At 45.4% G+C, this 18669-nt stretch overlaps 1 protein-coding gene across 2 annotated transcripts in view; it reads right to left on the bottom strand.

Moving 5' to 3' along the window:
- MFSD14A (major facilitator superfamily domain containing 14A) overlaps positions 1 to 17965 on the bottom strand; it is a 63732-nt gene extending 45767 nt beyond the window's left edge. The window contains exon 1 of one of the 2 annotated variants that reach the window (XM_040359952.1): positions 17863 to 17965. The gene's annotated coding sequence lies outside the window, so the exon portion shown is untranslated. Of the gene's footprint in view, positions 1 to 17279; positions 17726 to 17862 lie in introns of those variants that run through there. The other variant, XM_040359953.1, reaches the window with a different exon arrangement.
- Between the last annotated feature and the right edge of the window lie 704 nt (positions 17966 to 18669).

Here is an 18669-nt window from a genome sequence, read left to right on the forward strand (position 1 = left end):
TTGCTATAATAAATATCCCCCAAAAATATATTAAAAAAAATGTTTTTCTCCGTTTAGGCCGATACGTTCTTCTACCTATTTTTGGTAATAAAAAAAAAAAATCGCAATAAGTGTTTATCGGTTGGTTTGCGCAAAATTTATAGCGTTTACAAAATGGGGGATAGTTTTATTGCATTTTTATAAAAATTTTTTTTTTTACTACTAATGGCATCGATCAGCTTTTTTTTTGTGACTGCGACATTATGGCGGACACTTCGGACAATTTTGACACATTTTTGGGACCATTGTAATTTTTTACAGCAAAAAATGCATTGTTTATTGTGAAAATGACAATTGCAGTTTGGGAGTTAACCACAGGGGGCGCTGATGGGGTTATGTGTGACCTGAAGTGGGTTTACAACTGTAGGGGGGTGTGGCTGTAGGTGTGACATCATCGATTGTGTCCCCCTATAAAAGGGATGACACGATCAATGCTGCCACCACAGTGAAGAACGGGGAAGCCATGTTTACACACGGCTCTCCCCGTTCTTCAGCTCCGGGGACCGATCGCGGGACTCCAGCGGCGATCGGGTCCGCGAGTCCCGCTTCGGGTCGTGGGCGCGTGCCCGCGACCAGGTACTAGTACAGGACGTACCTGTACGTGCCCAGCCGTGCCATTCTGCCGATGTATATGTGCAGGAGGCGGTCCTTAAGTGGTTAACAATCAATCAATAAGTAAGCCGCATACATGCTATCTCCACCAAAAAAAAAAAACTTCTATAAGTGTTTCAACTAGAGGTCAACCTATATATCAGCCGATATTTGTCCGTTTTGAAGAAATCGGCATCGGACGATTTTTGTGTAAACCATGCCGATTCGCTGCTTTACCCGCTCCTGCTACAGCATGTGAAATCAATCCTTCACACGCACGCTGCTGTTCACTTACAGAAGGGAAAAGTTTCACTGGCACCGCATCGCCCCGCCCCCCTTTCCCGGCGGGCTGTAGCAAAGGAATAATACTTCATTAGCATGTCACAAGCCGACTAGTAACTCCACCCAGCAGGTGATCGTGGCCAGCATCATCAGCTAGCACTTTCTTCCCTGCTAAAAAGGAGCCTACTGGCTGCTTCTATTTTATTGTTATGCGATTGGCTGATCAGCGTCTATCTGCATGCACCTCCTAGTCTTATCAGGTGCATGCAGATAGATATCAGCAAGAGTGGAGGGTAAGTCACAAAGTGCTACTGTGCCCCCCTGCAGACTTTATTGAATCTCTTTTTAAAAAGGGAAACCTTGCTGAGGCGGACATTGAGAAAAAAGGATGAGGATGACTCTGGGTGGATAGGATTGTTACATTGTAGAGATCCTCTTCACAATGCAACTCTCATCCTCACACAGAGTCATCTTCATCCCCACCCAGAACCATCCACCCCTCTCCACCACGCATCACCATTCACCCCTCTCCACAACACATCACCAGCACCATTCACCCCTCTTCACAACACATCGCTAGCACCATCCACCCCTCTCCACAACGCATCCCGGTCCAAAAATCGGCCAAAAATATCGGCATCATATATCGGCCGCCCCGATTTCTAAATATCGGCATCGGCCAGAGAAAAACACATATCGGTCGACCTCTAGTTTCAACACTCCTGGCTTGCTTACAAGGACTGCCTCTGTTGCTGTGCCAACACTATCAAGTGTTGTGGAGCACTGTTGAAATGGCACCCATTTTTTATTAATAATAAATCATCATCATTCTGGATAGGGTAGGGAAGGATTCAAACCACTTTCAGTTTTTTCATCTGTATCCCATTCAAAAGATTTCCCCTCACCTCCTGTATCATAACAGGAAGTGAGGGGATATCGATTTCCAAGTTAAAGTGTAACTCCACTTTTGTTGAGCAAAAAAACATTCCTATGTATAGCGCAAGGAATATAACAACCTTTGTTGCCGATTCCTACCTTTTGTTATTCTGAAGAAATCACTGCGTGTTTGTCTGTGCTGAGTGGGTCTAATAGGAGTGGTTTTAGAATTATCAGTTAGCTGTGGCAGCAACCCTTTATACATGTTCCTATTGGAAATATCTCACCAAAATTTTTGTTTTTTGTTGCAGGGGATTCCTGAAATCTGATTTGTATCTTAGACAGACTTCTGTGAAAATTAGTGAGCCAATCGGGTCAACCTGTTCGGATCGGAACAGTATGCGATCCGCGGAACGCACTGCCACCGCAGGAAAGACCGCGGCTTCGGCCTAGCTCCGGAGCGGTCGGCCATCTTGGTACACTCGGCGGCGGTGCGCGCTGACGTCATCACCCCTCCCTCTGCTCGTGGATTTTTTTTCTATTTTGCAAGAGCGCGCTGCGCCGCTGACTCTGCATGTAACTTGGAGACGGACCGAGTACATCAGTACAGTGAGTTGGCTAATGGCTTAATAGCCATTAGCCAACTCACTGTACTGATGTACTCGGTCTAGTAAAACAGTAACACTGTAATTACCATTTTTGCCACTGTAATAGTCATAGCCAACATTGCCCCCACACTAGTAAACAGTAACACTGTGTGTATAGCCATTTTTCCCACTGTAATCAGTGGCAAAAATGGCTATACACACAGTGTTACTGTTTACTAGTGTGGGGGCAATGTTGACTATGACTATTATTACTGTGGCAAAAATGACAATTACAGTGTTACTGTTTTACTAGTGGGGGGCAATGTTGGCTATGGCCATTAATAATAGCCATAGCCAACATTGCCCCCACACTAGTAAAACAGTAACACTGTAATTGCCATTTTTCCCACTGTAATGGTCCCAAAATTGTCCGATGTGTCCGCCATAATGTCGCGGTCACGAAAAAAAAATCGCTGATCGCCGACATTAGAAGTAAAAAAAAAAAATATTAATAAAAATGTAAAAAAAAAAAACTTTTGTTTGTCGTGTTTTTTTTTTTTACTGATCCGAAAATGTTCCGATCCGTGACTCCTGATCCGAGGATCGATCCGATCCATGAGTGTTTTGATCCGTTGCAGCCCTAATTTAAACTATTATTAACTTCTTCAAATCGCCCACCCGGCAGTTTATGTGCAGTGGCCAGCGATTTGCAGTTCTGAGTGGACATTCAGGAACGTCCCTCAGAACAAGGCTGCACAGCAGCGCGATCCAGATGCGGCATATATCTCCAATAGGTAGAGGGGCTCTGTGATCGGACACAGCCATCATGTGATCAGAATAGCCAATCACAGCCACGGTGTGATGTATACAGAGCTGGCTGTCAGTAAATCAGCTGTGCTTCTCCTCACATGGAGCCTGTCGGTGAAAGGGTGAGCCGGTCTGTGTTGCAGGCAGAATCAGTGAGTGTACAGCACTTTACACTCACTGACGACACAGGTAGTGTCCCTACACAGTAAAAATCATCTGTCCCAGCGATCAACATCTGTTGAATGTGGTTATTTTGATGGCAATTCCATTGTCCTGGTCTTCTAGGGCCTTCACAGTGTAATAACTAGTCAGGAAATGAAATGTGTCATTTCCAAAGGCTGTGTAAAAGTCTCATGTGGTATCACCAAACTCAGAAGCAGAATGTATTTCGGGTTGTAATTGTGTTTGCTTTCCAAAATAGGGTCATTTAGTGGGTATTTCCATTGTTCTGGTGCCCCAGGGCCTTCAAAAGTGTGATAGATAGTCATGACACTAGATGTATAATTTATTTTCCTAGAATGCCTGAAGGTGATACTTGGATGATGGGCCTCTCTATATGGCCAGGCTGTGAAAAAGTCTCACACATGTGGTATTGCCATACTCAGGAGTAGCAGAATGTCTTTTGATGTGTAATTGCAAGTATGCCTATGCCGTGTGTGAAAAATAACTTAATATGACAATTTGGGGAAAAAACATTAAATTCAAGTATTGTGGGAAAAAATGAAAACTTAAAAAAAAAAAAACCACCATGCCTCTTACTAAATGCCTTGGACTGTCTACTTTCCAAAAAGGGGTGACTTGGGGAATATTTGTACTGTCCTGACATTTTAGGGCCTCAAGAAATTAGATAGGCCACCAGTACATCAGGATTGATCAATTTTCAATGATGCTCAGCATAGCTTGTAGACTAACTTTAACACAAACCAATTATCATCCACTTATTAGGATGTTATTTTTTACCGAAGACATGTAGCAGAACACATTTTAGCCTAAATTTATGACAACATTTTTATTTGATATGTTTTAAAAAAGAAAGTAGCAAAAATAAAAAAAACATGGTGGTGAATCAATACCACCAAAAGAAAGATCTATTTGCGTGAAAAAAAAATAATTTTATTTGGGTACAATTTAGCATGACAGAGTACTTGTTATTTAAAGTGTGAGAGCACTGAAAGCTGAACATTGATCTGGGCAAGAAGAGGATGAAAGCGTCCAGTATTGAGGTTGTTAAAGTAGAACTATAGGCAAAACCTTTTTTTTTTTCATTTTGGATAGTGTTTAAACACTTGTCAGGTTTTTTTTTTTTTTTTCTTGCATCATGTCTGCAATCTCTTAATTAAACTTACACTGCTAATAGTATTAGCAAAATTTCCATTCAATGCACCTCTAGCAGACATGATACAGGAGATGGTCATGGACTGCAGACATAAGACATCTTCCCCCTCTGTGGATCAATGCAGCCTCACCAGTGCCTGACAGATGCAGCCTACCATGTCAGACGCAGCCTGCCTGTGCCCGGATCAGAGCTGCGATCTCCCGCTGTGTCACGGAGCTGGATTTGAACTTCCCGGTCGCAGTAACAATGTCCTGTAATCACATCACACTGATTCAATGTCCAGCCATTGGATCAGTGTGCCTTCTATTACAGTAGGCAGGACATTGTAACTGCTGCTGCCTGAACAATTCAGCATGGCTCTGAGAGGAAAGCATTATCAGCATTTTCTTCTTTCGGCAGCATGTCAAAAACACAGTTTACCGAAGATAAATTTTGGTGCACCACTACTAAAAAATAAAAAAAGTTTTGCCTTTAGTTATACTTTAAAGCGGGGGTTCACCCCAAAAAAATAATTTTTTAACATTACATCTAGCAGAGCCAGCATAGTAAGGACATTTACTTTAGGCAGGTAATTTTTTTTTTTTTCTCCTTTATATTCTGTTTTTGTCCAGGGCTTCAGGGTTCCGATGACTACGGGACTGGGCGTTCCTATCCTTCGGTTTGATGATTGACGGCTTGTGAAACAGGTGACCTGTCGCACAACGCGCGTCACCAGATGTCGGAAATAGCCGAGCTGCGAGTCGGCACTATACAGCGCCTGGCAAGTCAGCTCTACGCGGCGGGCGCAGGCGCCGTATAGTGCCGTCTCACAGCTCGGCTATTTCCGGAAATCTGGTGAGGCGCGTTGTGTGACAGGTCACCTGTTTCACAAGCCGTCAATCATCGAACCGAAGGATACGAACGCCCAGTCCCGCAGTCATCAGAAACCCTGAGGCAGGGATAGGAACGCCCAGTTCCGCAGTCATCAGAACGCGGAAGCCCTGGGCAAAAATCATAAAATCAAGGTATGTACGGAGAAAAAAAAATAAAAAAATGACCTGCCGAAAGTAAATGTCCTTAGTATGCTGGCTCTAGTGTTAAAAATTTGATTTTAGGGTGAACCCCCGCTTTAAGCACCTTAGTACCATTGTAAGTATATTTTACAGCCTCATATTAAGTTGATACCAAAATCACGATTTCTGCTTTCAATCTGTCCAATGAGGAGAGAGACAGCGGCTGAGCACATCGCTGAATCGGATTGGGCTCAGGTAGGAAAAAAGAGGGGGACTGCAGCATAGAAGGTTTTTAACCTTTAGGCTTTATAACAAAAAACAAACATTTATCAAAATTCAGAGTACCAGTCCTTAGATGCGATTGCTGCATTAAAAAGGCGGTCCAGCCCCCCACAAAAAAATGTCAGCAGCTACAAACACTGCAGCTGTGGACTTTTAACATTAGGACACCTACCTGTCCAGGGAGCCCGCCATGTTGGCACGCAGTTATTCCTGGTAAGGGAACCCAGAAGCGAAGCCTTTAGGCTTCACAGTCGAGTCCCTAATGCACAAAGCATTCCCGCAATCGGTCCCCGGGGGTGAAGAACGGGGAGAGCCGCGTGTAAACACGGCTTCCCCGTTCTTCACTGTGGCCCTGTCATCGATTGTGTGTTCCCCAATATAGGGACGCACAATCAATGACGTCAGACCTACAGCCACACCCCCCTACAGTTGTAAACACACTTCAGGGAACACATAACCCCTTCAGCACCCCCTTGTGGTTAACTCCCAAACGGCAACTGTCATTTTCACAATAAACAATGCATTTTAAATGCATTTTTTGCTGTGAAAAAGACAATGGTCCCAAAAATGTGTCCGAAGTGTCCACCATAATGTCGCAGTCATGAAAAAAATCGCTGATCGCCGCCATTAGTAGTAAAAAAAAAATAATAAAAATGCAATAAAACCATCCCCTATTTTGTAAACGCTATAAATTTTGCGCAAACCAACCGATAAACGCTTATTGCGATTTTTTTACCAAAAATAGGTAGAAGAATACGTATCGGCCTAAACTGAGGAAATTTTTTTTTATATATATATATATATATATATATATATATATATATATATATATATATATATATATATATATATATATATATATATATATATATATATATATATATATATATATATATATATATATATATATATATATATATATATATATATATTTTTTTTTGGGGGATATTTATTACAGCAAAAAGTAAACAATATTGCATTTTTTTCAAAATTGTCGCTCTATTTTTGTTTATAGCGCAAAAAAAAAAAAAAAAACGCAGAGGTGATCAAATACCACCAAAAGAAAGCTCTATTTGTGGGGAAAAAAGGACGCCAATTTTGTTTGGGAGCCACGTCGCACGGCCGCGCAATTGTCTGTTAAAGTGACGCAGTGCCGAATCGCAAAACCTGGCCTGGGCATTTAGCTGCCTAAAAGTCCGGGGCTTAAGTGGTTAACAGACCAAGCTGTTGAGAAAAAACACTTAACACTGACAAGGGTACTTACAATTAACAGTTTTTATTCATGTAAAAACTTTTAGCCCACAAGGAAAAAATGAAATAAAAATTGATGCTTATATACTGTTATATATATATAGTATCAGTAAATAATACTATTATATAGTACTAGTAAGTTAACTGTGCAAAGATTGCATGGTCAGAATGGACTGTGTATGATGACCCCAGCTGGGACACAAACTGGAAAAAAATAAAAAAGAGTGATTCTAACCCCTCACCATCAAAAAATAAAACAAATTCGTTTTTTTTTTTATCAGTCAGTGTTGATGAAGAAATCCCTCTTGCATCACTATTGTTTTCAGCCATAGGGAAGCCTTCTCTACTGGCAGAATACGATTGGGCAACAAACCTGACAGGCTGGTTGTACTGAAGTAAATAAAAGGATCAACTTCAGTTCAACTAGCCTGCTCATAGACAGATTACAATTTGTCCGGTTTCTGCTTAACTGACCAAGTTTTGAACCATCTATGGCCAGCTTATGCTCACATAATTTGCAATTTAAACATCTTTTCCATGCTTCCCTCCAACCACTTTGCATTCTTTATATATACTGTGAATCTGAACTTGCCCAATATGCTGCAGAAGTCTACCTCACAAAGTCTGGCTGAAGCCATTTTAAATGTGGGCAGCTGAAGCTGCTGCTTGTTCACTTCCTGGATTTACACAGAGGTACACCTCCAGCTCTGCCACTCATTAGCCCTCTTATGACTCACCCCCCTCTCCTTTCCAGGCAAACTCTGACAAGTGAGAGAGAGAGCTGTGCATTATGTCATATGCCTAGGCTAATGACCAGACAAAAAACAGGAAGTAGACTGTATAAGGCAGTGATGGCGAACCTTGGCACCCCAGATGTTGTGTAACCACATTTCCCATGATGCTCATGCACTAGGCATTGTAGTTGAGCATCATGGGAAATGTCATTTTAAAACATCTGGGGTGCCAAGGTTCGCCATCACTGGTATAAGGTATTTACTGGCAGAAAAAAAAAAGTTTAACAATCCAAAAGTTAAAACAAGGGTAGAAGATTTAATAGATGGAAAAATTACTGAAGGTCTGCTTTAAATCCTAAATCCATTATATTCGTCTGAAGCGCTACAGATAATGTACACTGACCAGTCATAACATTATGACCACTGACAGGAAAAAAGAGATTTTTAATACAGCTTACCTGTAAAATCTTTTTCTTGGAGTACATCACGGGACACAGAGCGGCATTCATTACTATATGGGTTATATGGAGTACCTTCAGGTGTAGACACTGGCAATCTCAAACAGGAAATGCCCCTCCCTATATAACCCCCTCCCATAGGAGGAGTACCTCAGTTTTGTAGCAAGCAGTATGCCTCCCAAAATGGTCCTCAAAAAGAGGGGTGGGAGCTCTGTGTCCCGTGATGTACTCCAAGAAAAAGATTTTACAGGTAAGCTGTATTAAAAATCTCTTTTTCTTTATCGTACATCACGGGACACAGAGCGGCATTCATTACTATATGGGATGTCCCAAAGCAATGCTTACAATGAGGGGAGGGAGAACATCTCCAAGACAAAAGGATTTAATTTAGAGATATACTCAAATCATAATAAATCCAACTTAGTTGAGAAAAATAATTTTAAATTTTAAATTTAACTCAAACAAGAGGAGCCCCCGGAATCCGAGGGTCTCAAACTGCAGCCTGCAGCACTGCCTGCCCGAAGGCAGTATCAGTATTCCTTCTTACGTCCAACTTGTAGAATTTTGTAAACGTGTGGACAGAAGACCAGGTTGCCGCCTTGCAAACTTGAGCCATAGAGATCTGGTGGTGTGCTGCCCAGGAGGCGCCCATGGCTCTAGTAGAATGAGCCTTTAATGATACTGGAGGAGGCAACCCTTTCAAGCCGTAGGCCTGAGTGATTAATTGCTTAATCCACCTAGAAATGGTGGACTTTGCAGCTGCCTGCCCCTTCTTGGGCCCATCCGGTAGAATGAACAGCACATCTGTTTTCCGGATCTTCTTTGTAGCTTTAAGATAGGCCTTCATGGCCCTGACAATATCCAAGGTATGCAGCAACCCTTCTTTTCTGGAAGTAGGTTTAGGGAAGAAGGATGGTAATACCAAATCCTGGTTCAAATGAAAACTGGATATGACCTTCGGTAGGAAGGAAGGATGAGGGCGGAGAACGACCCTGTCCTTATGAAAAACAAGATATGGTTCCTTACAGGATAAGGCTGCCAGCTCCGAAACTCTTCTTGCGGAAACTATGGCAACCAAAAATACTAACTTCCTTGTCAGTAGAACCAAAGGAATATCAGCCAACGGCTCAAACGGTTGTTTCTGTAAACTTGACAGAACAAGATTTAAATCCCACGGACAAAGCGGGGATTTAACTGGAGGTCTAATACGTAAGACCCCTTGAAGGAAGGTCTTAACCAGCGAGTGGGTGGCCAGCGGCCGCTGAAACCACACTGACAGAGCAGAAATCTGTCCTTTGATTGTGCTTAATGCCAATCCTTTATCCACTCCTAGCTGGAGAAAACTTAATACTCTATCGATGGTAAATTTGCGAGAAAGCCATTGCTTGGACTCACACCAGCCTACATAGGCCTTCCAGACCCTGTAATAAATCACCCTAGAGACCGGTTTCCTGGCTCTGATTAGGGTAGAGATTACTTTCTGAGACAGACCTCTACCCCTGAGAATCAGGGATTCAGCTTCCAGGCCGTCAAATTTAGATGCCGTAAGGCAGGGTGGAGGATCGGACCTTGCGATAGCAGGTCTGGCCGTAGAGGAAGAGTCCACGGGTCTCCCACTACCATCCTTAAGATTAGTGAGTACCATGCCCTTCTGGGCCATGCTGGAGCTACCAGGATGACTGGTATGTGCTCCACCCGGATCCTGCGCAGCAGGCGGGGTAGTAACTGGAGCGGGGGAAACGCATAAAGAAGTTTGAACTGATGCCAAGGGCAAACCAACGCATCGGTTCCGCAGGCCATCGGATCCCTTGAGCACGATATGAACCTGTCTAGTTTCTTGTTGAGTCTCGATGCCATGATATCCACGTCCGGCACTCCCCATCTTTGGCAGAGTGCTTGAAAGACTTGTGGATGCAGAGACCATTCCCCCGGCCATAGAGTCTGGCGGCTTAAGAAGCCCGCCTGAAAGTTGTCCACTCCTGGAATGAATATTGCCGATATGCAGGGCACATGAGCCTCTGCCCATAGGAGAATCAAGCTCACCTCTCTCTGAGCGGCTTGACTCCTGGTTCCCCCTTGGTGATTTATGTATGCCACGGCCGTGGCATTGTCTGATTGAATTCTCACCGGGAACCCCTGCAATTTTGACGTCCAAGCCCTGAGGGCTAGTCGAGCAGCTCTGAGCTCCAAGATGTTGATGGGCAACTGCTTCTCTGGCTTTGCCCAAGTACCTTGGCGAGTGCAACCATCCAAAATTGCTCCCCAGCCCGTCAGGCTGGCGTCTGTGGTCACTATCTTCCAAGCCACTGGGCTGAAAGACTTCCCCTTCAGTAGATTCTGAGGGTCTAACCACCAACACAGACTTTGTCGGACGCTTGATGAGAGCGGCAACGGGATATCCAAGGCCTGTGGCCTTCTGCTCCATGCTGACAGGATGGCTGCCTGTAGGATGCGAGTGTGGCTCTGGGCGTATGGTACCGCCTCGAATGTGGCCACCATCTTGCCTAGTAACCTCATACATAGGCGAATAGTCGGTTCTTTCTTGCTTAGAACCAGTAGGATTAATTCCTTGATGGCTTTTACCTTCCTCAGAGGTAGGAACACTCCTTGTTGTTCTGTGTCTAATCTCATGCCGAGATATTCCAACTGCCTTGTGGGCTGGAAAGCTGACTTTTCTCGATTTAGGACCCAGCCGAACCTCTCGAGGTATTGGACCGTGAGGGCCACTGCTCGCTCCAAGCCGGGAGACGAGTGGTCTATGACTAGGAGGTCGTCCAGGTATGCTAGGATCGTGACCCCTTGGATCCTTAGCTTGGCTAGGATCGGAGCTAGGACCTTCATGAACACCCGGGGGGCCGTAGCCAACCCGAAGGGAAGCGCCACGAATTGGAAGTGACGCGAAGCCACCATGAAGCGTAAATATCTTTGATGTGGCTGATAAATTGGAACATGAAGGTAGGCATCCTTTATGTCTATGGACGTCATGAAGTCGTCCTTCTGGAGTGTGGCAGCTGCTGACCGCACGGATTCCATCCGAAATGAGCGGATCTTTAGATATGCATTTACCATCTTTAGGTCCAAAATTGGCCTGACATCTCCATTGGATTTTGGGATGATGAATAGGTTGGAGTAGAAACCCAGCCCCTGTTCCAGGACTGGTACCTCTACTATTACTTCCTGGGAAAGTAGATGATCTAATGCCGATCTTAATGCGGCTCCCTTTTCCGGATCGTTTGGAATCCTCGACTTCTGGAAATGAGGAGGAGGAAACCTTAGGAAATCTAATTTGTAGCCTGTGGCCACGGAAGACCGTACCCACTCGTCGGGAATGCTGGCTTCCCAAATCTCTGAAAAGAGTCACAGCCTTCCCCCCACCTTCGTGGGTGGGGGCGCCCCTTCATAAGGTTGGCTTGGGGGCTGGTTTTGCTGGTTTGCGAAACCACTGCCTTTTGCCTCTAACAGCCTGTCCTTGTGATTTGCTGTTGAAGCCGAAGTTTGCTTTTGCAGGAGGCCGTCGATACTGCTTGGCATTAGAGGGCCCCTGCCCAGGGGAATACTGTCGTTTAAACGCAGGTCCCTGAACCTTCTTCTTAGTTGGCAAGAGAGTACTCTTGCCGTTTGAAATGGTCTGAATGTATTTATCTAGGTCTTCTCCGAAGAGTCGTCCTCCATGGAAGGGGAACCCTACCAGGAGCTTCTTGCATGGGGGCTCAGCCTCCCAGCTTTTTAACCATAAGAGTCTTCTCATATGGATAAGGGATAACGATAAACGTGACGCTTGCTGGATAGAATCCTTGATTGCGTCTACCGTAAAACATATGGCCTTAGGGACATCCGAAAATTTTTCTGCCTGCTGGGCCGGAATAAGTTTAAGCATCTGCTTAAATTGATCCGATAATGCTTGAGCGACCCCAATCGCAGCCACAGCTGGCTGTACTACTGCCCCTGCAGTAGTGAAGGAGTTCTTAAGTAGTGCTTCCAAGCGCTTATCAACTGGATCCTTGACCACCTGTATGTTTTCTACAGGGCATGTTAACGATCTGTTAACACATGAGATGGCTGCGTCCACTGCAGGAGTAGCCCATCTTTTGGAAAATTTTTCTTCCATCGGATATAGGACAGAGAACCTTTTAGGTGGTAAGAAGATTTTATCTGGCTTGTTCCAATCTTGGAACAAAATTCCCTCTAATAGAGGATGGATCGGAAACACAGCATTGCTTTGAGGCGCCCTCAGTGAGCCCAAAGCTGAAACCCTCGATACCTGGAGATCTGGTACTGGCAAGTTGAATGCCCTATGGACCAAGTCCGACAATCCTTGAATCCACCAGCTCTCCCTCAGGGAGACTGCCCCAGACTCCTCTGTATCCGGATCTTCGATCCCTGAACCTACTTGGTCCTTGTCCAAGAGGTCGTCCAATTCCCCTGAGGAAAGGACCTCCTCTTCTGAGGGTCCGCGCTCGGGCGACGGAGATCTATTCCGCTTACTGCCCCGCATAGCTGCGGCTATCATTTTACCCATGCTTTTCTGCATCTCTTTTAAAGAGGTGAGTAATACCTCCTCCGTGACCATCTTAGGGTTGGACTGACCCGCGTCAGCTCCAGCCCCAGATCCCGATGGCCCCAAGGCTCCCTGTGGGGAAAGCAGCGGCATAGCTTTGTCCGAGACCTCAGACTCTCTGGGGGAATCCCCACCTCTTGTACCCTCTGACCCGGATGCCATGGTACAATACCGAGGTACACCTGCTACCTATTGGTATTTGGAACTATAAAAGTTAATTGCCCAAACACCTGTTTGGGGGATAAAAAATGCTTCCTCTCCCCTAGATGAATTTTTTTTTTTTTTTTTTTTCGTTTTTGTTTCAAATCCAGGAAAGAAAAAACATTCTGTCCCCCTGAGTAGTATTGCAAAGAAAAACTATGAGATGGAAAAGAAACAGCCTATTTCTAGGCTTGAAAAACAGTCCTCTGAAGACTGCAATATCCTTTCTGGCCACTGTGTGTCCTCGGCGCCCCGTGCTGCCGCTCTGGTCTTTCTCCTCAGTTCCAAAGTATTGAATGGAACAAACAAGGAAGGGCCGCCCCTTCCTTAAGCCACTGACCCGCCCTTCCCCCCCCCAGCAATCTCAAACAGGAAATGCCCCTCCCGACAGGGGGGGGGGGGGGGGGTTTGGGAGGAAGGGACCTCTCTGTTCCAGCAAACTGCAGCCTGGAACCATGAGGAGGTCAGGCTTTGAGGAGGAAGACTGAATGGAGCATCGCCTGGAGGCTTGCAGGTAAGCACAGCTCTCTGACACACACATATATTTTTATATAACACAGGCCCCACTCAATGCTTTTCCAACACTACAAGGGAGGTCACATCTTATGGGGAATAATACATAGAGAGCCATCCTATCTTTATGATATGTGACTAGTTTGCCAGATGCAGTGCATAACTTTAGGCATGTCCCCTGTGACCCCCCAGAAAAAAACCTGCTAAGAACCAAGTTCCGCAAGTTTTCCCCTCACTTAGCTGCTCCATGCCGCAGGACTTTGCCAAGCAAGAGGCCCAATCTTCCCCCATCTACGTGGGGATGTCTAGACCTTCAGGCCCTGGGTTCCTATGAAGGATCCACTGTCCTGGGCCCATATAGCACCCTGGCAACAGAAAACATTAGGCACCCAAAGGTTTCTAAGTTCTGGGCCCAGGGTCCAGCTCTCTAAAAAGAAAAGCATTATGGGCTATACCCCAAGGGTTTGGGGTCCGGTTACTGACCACTTTAGCGCTGAGGCTTTTTTGGACAGAACCGGTAGCTCACCTAATCCCAAGGATGCGGAGGCAAGCTAAACCATGACTAACACCTAAGACACTGGCGAAAAAACTGAGGTACTCCTCCTATGGGAGGGGGTTATATAGGGAGGGGCATTTCCTGTTTGAGATTGCCAGTGTCTACACCTGAAGGTACTCCATATAACCCATATAGTAATGAATGCCGCTCTGTGTCCCGTGATGTACGATAAAGAAAGTAAATATTATATTAGAACAATGGCATCTGAAAGTGGGTGGAATATATTAGACAGCACGTAGTTGACAACATGTAGTCCCTGAAGTTGGACAAAAAAGGCAAGCGTAAGTATTTGAGGGCCTTTGACTAGGCCAAATTGTGATGGGTAGACGACTGGGTCAGAGCAACACAAAACTGTAGCTTGTGAGATGTCCCCAGCCTGCAGTGGTCAGGAGCTAACAATAGTGGTCCAAGGAAGGAAAACTGGCAGACCAGCGACAGGGTCATGGGAGGCCAAGGCTCATTGATGAATGTGGGAGCGAAAACAGGCCCATTTAGTCCAATCCTATAAAAGAGCTACTGTGGTTCAAATTGCTGAAAAAGTCAATTCTGGTTGTGATAGAAAGGTGTCAGAACACAACAGTGCATCGCAGTTTGTTGTGTATGGGGCTGCGTAGCCACAGACTGGTCAGAGTGCCCGTGCTGACCCATGTCCACAGCCAAAAGTGCCTACAATGAGCATGTGAGCATCAGAACTGGACCACAGAGCAATGGAAGGTGGTTGAATGGTTTGAGAAACACAATGACCACTTGGAGGTGTTGATTTGGCCTCCAAATTCTCCAGATCCCAATCCAATTGAGCATCTGTGGAATGTGCTGGGAAAACAAGAGCGATCCATGGAGGTACTACCTCGCAACTTACAAGGACTTAAAGTATAATTAATAGAAAAATGTTTTTTGTTTTGGATAGAGTGGAGAAGGATTAGTACATTTTATTTAGAATAGTTTATTGTTTTGCTGTCTGTGCCCGTTATGGAGATTCACCCTCTTTATTTGTCCTGTTTATCGTTAAAATTTAAAGTAAAAGAAAATCCAAAATGTTGGATTGTTCCCAGAACAGTAATAAAGATTAAAATTTTCCTAAGGGGGCAATATTTTTGGTAACACCCTGCGATTCCTTCACTTTAGAGGGATTTTCTCACTTCCTGTTTGGCTATGGACCAGGAAGTGACGGAAAATATCCCCAATGGGACACTGATGAGAAAAAATAAATAAAAACCTTAGGCTGGTTTCACACAGGCGGTCCAATCAGGTCCGGCTGTCAGTTTTTCATGCCGACCTGATCGGAGCAGCCATTGTTCTCTATGGAGCGGTGGATGTCAGCAGACACCTGCCGGCATCCAATCCGCCATAAACAGACAGATAGGGATCCATTCCCCACCTAGCCAGCGGATTGGATGACAATCAGATGTTAAAGGACAGGCAGTCTGTTTGCACCCAACCACTCCATAGAGGACAGGAGGGCTGTGTCCATTCTGCATAGCGACGTAGACATGGACCCGTCATCTGCCGGCTTAGCGGGGATTCGTGGAAAGATCCCCTGCTGAGCAGGTGGATGCACATTACAGAGTCCACATTGTGTGAAAGGGACCTTAGGCCCCTTTCACACGGGCGGACCGTTTAGGTACATCTGTCAGTTTTTTCTATGGAGCGTTGAATGTCAGCGGTGACCATGTCCGCTGACATCCGATCCACTAAAATCAGACATATGGCGATACGTCACCATCAGTCCTGGCGGATCAGATGAGAGCTGATAAAAACGGACATGCTGTCCGTTTTCTTCCGATCTCTCCATAGACAAGCAGCGACACTCGACAAGCCCCTCCCCGCTCAGTGAGCAGAGAGGGACCTGTCATCCGCCAGATCTCCCGCTGAGCTGGCGGATGCCGCTGACGGATCCACACAGTGTGAATGAGGCCTTACAGGAATTATAATAGGAAAAAATATAAAAAAGCGCGCTGCCTTTAGTTCTAATTTAACTACTCGCCGACCAGCTGCGATGTCTGCCGGCGACCTGCGATCGCTCCTGACAGAGACAGAATGGGGATCTGTCAATGTAAACAGATAGATCCTTGTTCTGCCAGGGAAGTAGAGAGAGATCTGCTGTTCCTAGTGATCAGAAACAACGATCTTTCTATTCCAAAAGTATAAAAACGCATAAAAGCAATGAGTATAAAAACACACAAGCATAAAAGCAATGATAATAGGTGCACCTATTATCATTGCTTTTATGCTTGTGCGTTTTTATACTCATTGCTTTTATGCGTTTTTATACTTTTGCATAGAATTTTATCAACAGCTCAGCACTACTTTTTATATCCATGCACACTCAGGTCTTGGTCTTACCTTTCAGTGTTTTGTAGCAGTTGATTCATACTTAACCCCTTCACAGCTGTCATTCAGCTGTTCCACAGTAGCGCGTGAATACTCTTTATATTGATCTCTCTATTCCCCCATCAGTCCCACCCCAAATGTAACCCCTTGATCACCCCCCTAGTTCTAACCCCATCCCTGCCAGTGACATTTATACAGTGAACAGTGGCTATTTTTAGCTCCGATCGCTGTCAATGTCCCAAAAAAATATGTCAAAAGTGTCTAATCTGTCGGCCACAATGTTGCAGCCCTGCTAAAAAAAAAAAAAAAAAAAAAAAAAAAAGCGCTCATCACCGACATTACTAATTAAAAAAAAAAAAGTAATAATAAAAATGCCATAAATCTATCCCCTATTTTGAAGACGTAACTTTTGCACAAACCAATATACGCTTATCGGGATTTTTTTTACCAACGATATGAAGAAAACATATTGGCCTAAACCAGTCATGGCGAACCTCGGCACCCCAGATGTTTTGGAACATTTCCCATGATGCTCATGCACACTGCAGTGTAGTTGAGCATCATGGGAAATGTAGTTCCAAAACATCTGGGGTGCCAAGGCTTGCCATCACTGGCCTAAACTGATTAAGAAATTTGTTTTTTTACTTTTTTTGTTTATATTGCAAAAAAATTAAAACCACAGAGGTGATAAAATACCACCAAAAGCAAGCTCTGTTTGGGGGGGTCAATTTTGTTTGGGTACAACGTCACGCAACTGTCAGTTAAGGCGACGCAGTGCCATATTGCAAAAAAAATGGCCTGGTGAGTAAGGACGCAAATCCTTGCGGCCCTTAAGTGGTTAAAGGATCTGCTACTGACGGCTTGGGGCCAGATACCACAGCATACCTTAAGAGGTGTAGTGGAGTCCATACCTGGCCAGGTTTATGGAGGGTGGTCATAATGTTATGAAATATAAGACCCCCTGATGTGTCAATGTATCCTTCTTGCCGAGCTCCTGGTGGGGAGATCCCCCATAGTGACAGAAGAGGAGATGAATGGAAGTCCTCCTCAGTTGGGGGTCATAGATAATAAAGCACTGACCCTCTCTCCCTGTACAAAGTTTCTGCTGAAGACTCTACTTGGTGTTCCCGGATCTAGAAGGTGTCATAGCAGCTTCCTGCCTTCAGCACACACCGCTGTGGATGTGATCAGCGCACACAATGATAGTCTTCTCCACACACACCATACAGACAGGTCCTCCTCCTCCTATACATCCGGGCTCTGTGTCAGCTCCATTGTGTGTAATGGTCTGTCCAGGTCACTATTCACCTGCTGCTTCTCCTGTCAGTGCTTGCCCCTCCCCCCCATTCCCCGGACACCAGGCCAGTCCTCAGAAACGTCTCCCCCCTGTCTTGTACCCCGCACTGAGACCTTCTCCCACCCCCACCTCCTTTATTCCCGGTCACCCGGGGCTTCTCTCCCCTCCTACCTGTCTCTTATTATTCTCGCCGCTCTTCTCACTCAGCCGCCATGTTCCGCACGCCTCACCCTCTCACGTCAAATCGCGCGACCCGCCCATTGGCTGTTTGCGTGTAGCATCACCAGCGAGGCTCGAGTCGCGGCACGTGAGGGGGAGGGGCGTAGAGGAAAGCGTAAGCGGTACCTGAGTGACGAGAGCGTGACACGTCGCTGGAGAACACCGGGAGCGCGAGATTATAAATGGTCAATGAGCTACGCACAAGAGCCAATCAGATGCTTTCTTTTATTCACCGTCATGCAATAGAAAAAAGCAGTTTGAGTCTGATTGGTTTCTCAGGGTAACAGTGTAACTTATTTTACTGGCTAGGAAACTGAAGGGGAGGAGGAGCGCGTTCAGGTGTACTTAGCTACTAAACGCTGAAGCTCGTACTTACAAAAAACACATTGGGGTAGATTCAGGTAGGGGCGCGCACTGCTACGGCGGCGCAGCGTACCGGTTTTATGCTACGCCTCCGTAAATTACTGGAGCTACGCTTCATTCACAAAGCATTTGCTCCGTAATTTGCGGCAGCGTTTCGTAAAAGGGGCCGGCGTAAGCGCGCGTAATTTAAATGATCCCGTAGGGGGCGTGGATCATTTAAATTAGGCGCGTTCCCGCGCCGAACGTACTGCGCATGCTCCATCGGGAAAATTTCCCGACGTGCACTGCGGTAAATGACGTCGCAAGGACGTCATTTGCTTCGACGTGAACGTAAATGGCGTCCAGCGCCATTCACGATCCACTTACGCAAACAACGTAAATTTCGAAAATCGCGAC

Source organism: Rana temporaria, chromosome 7 (assembly GCF_905171775.1).
Source record: "Rana temporaria chromosome 7, aRanTem1.1, whole genome shotgun sequence".
Classification (NCBI taxonomy): Eukaryota; Metazoa; Chordata; class Amphibia; order Anura; family Ranidae; genus Rana; species Rana temporaria.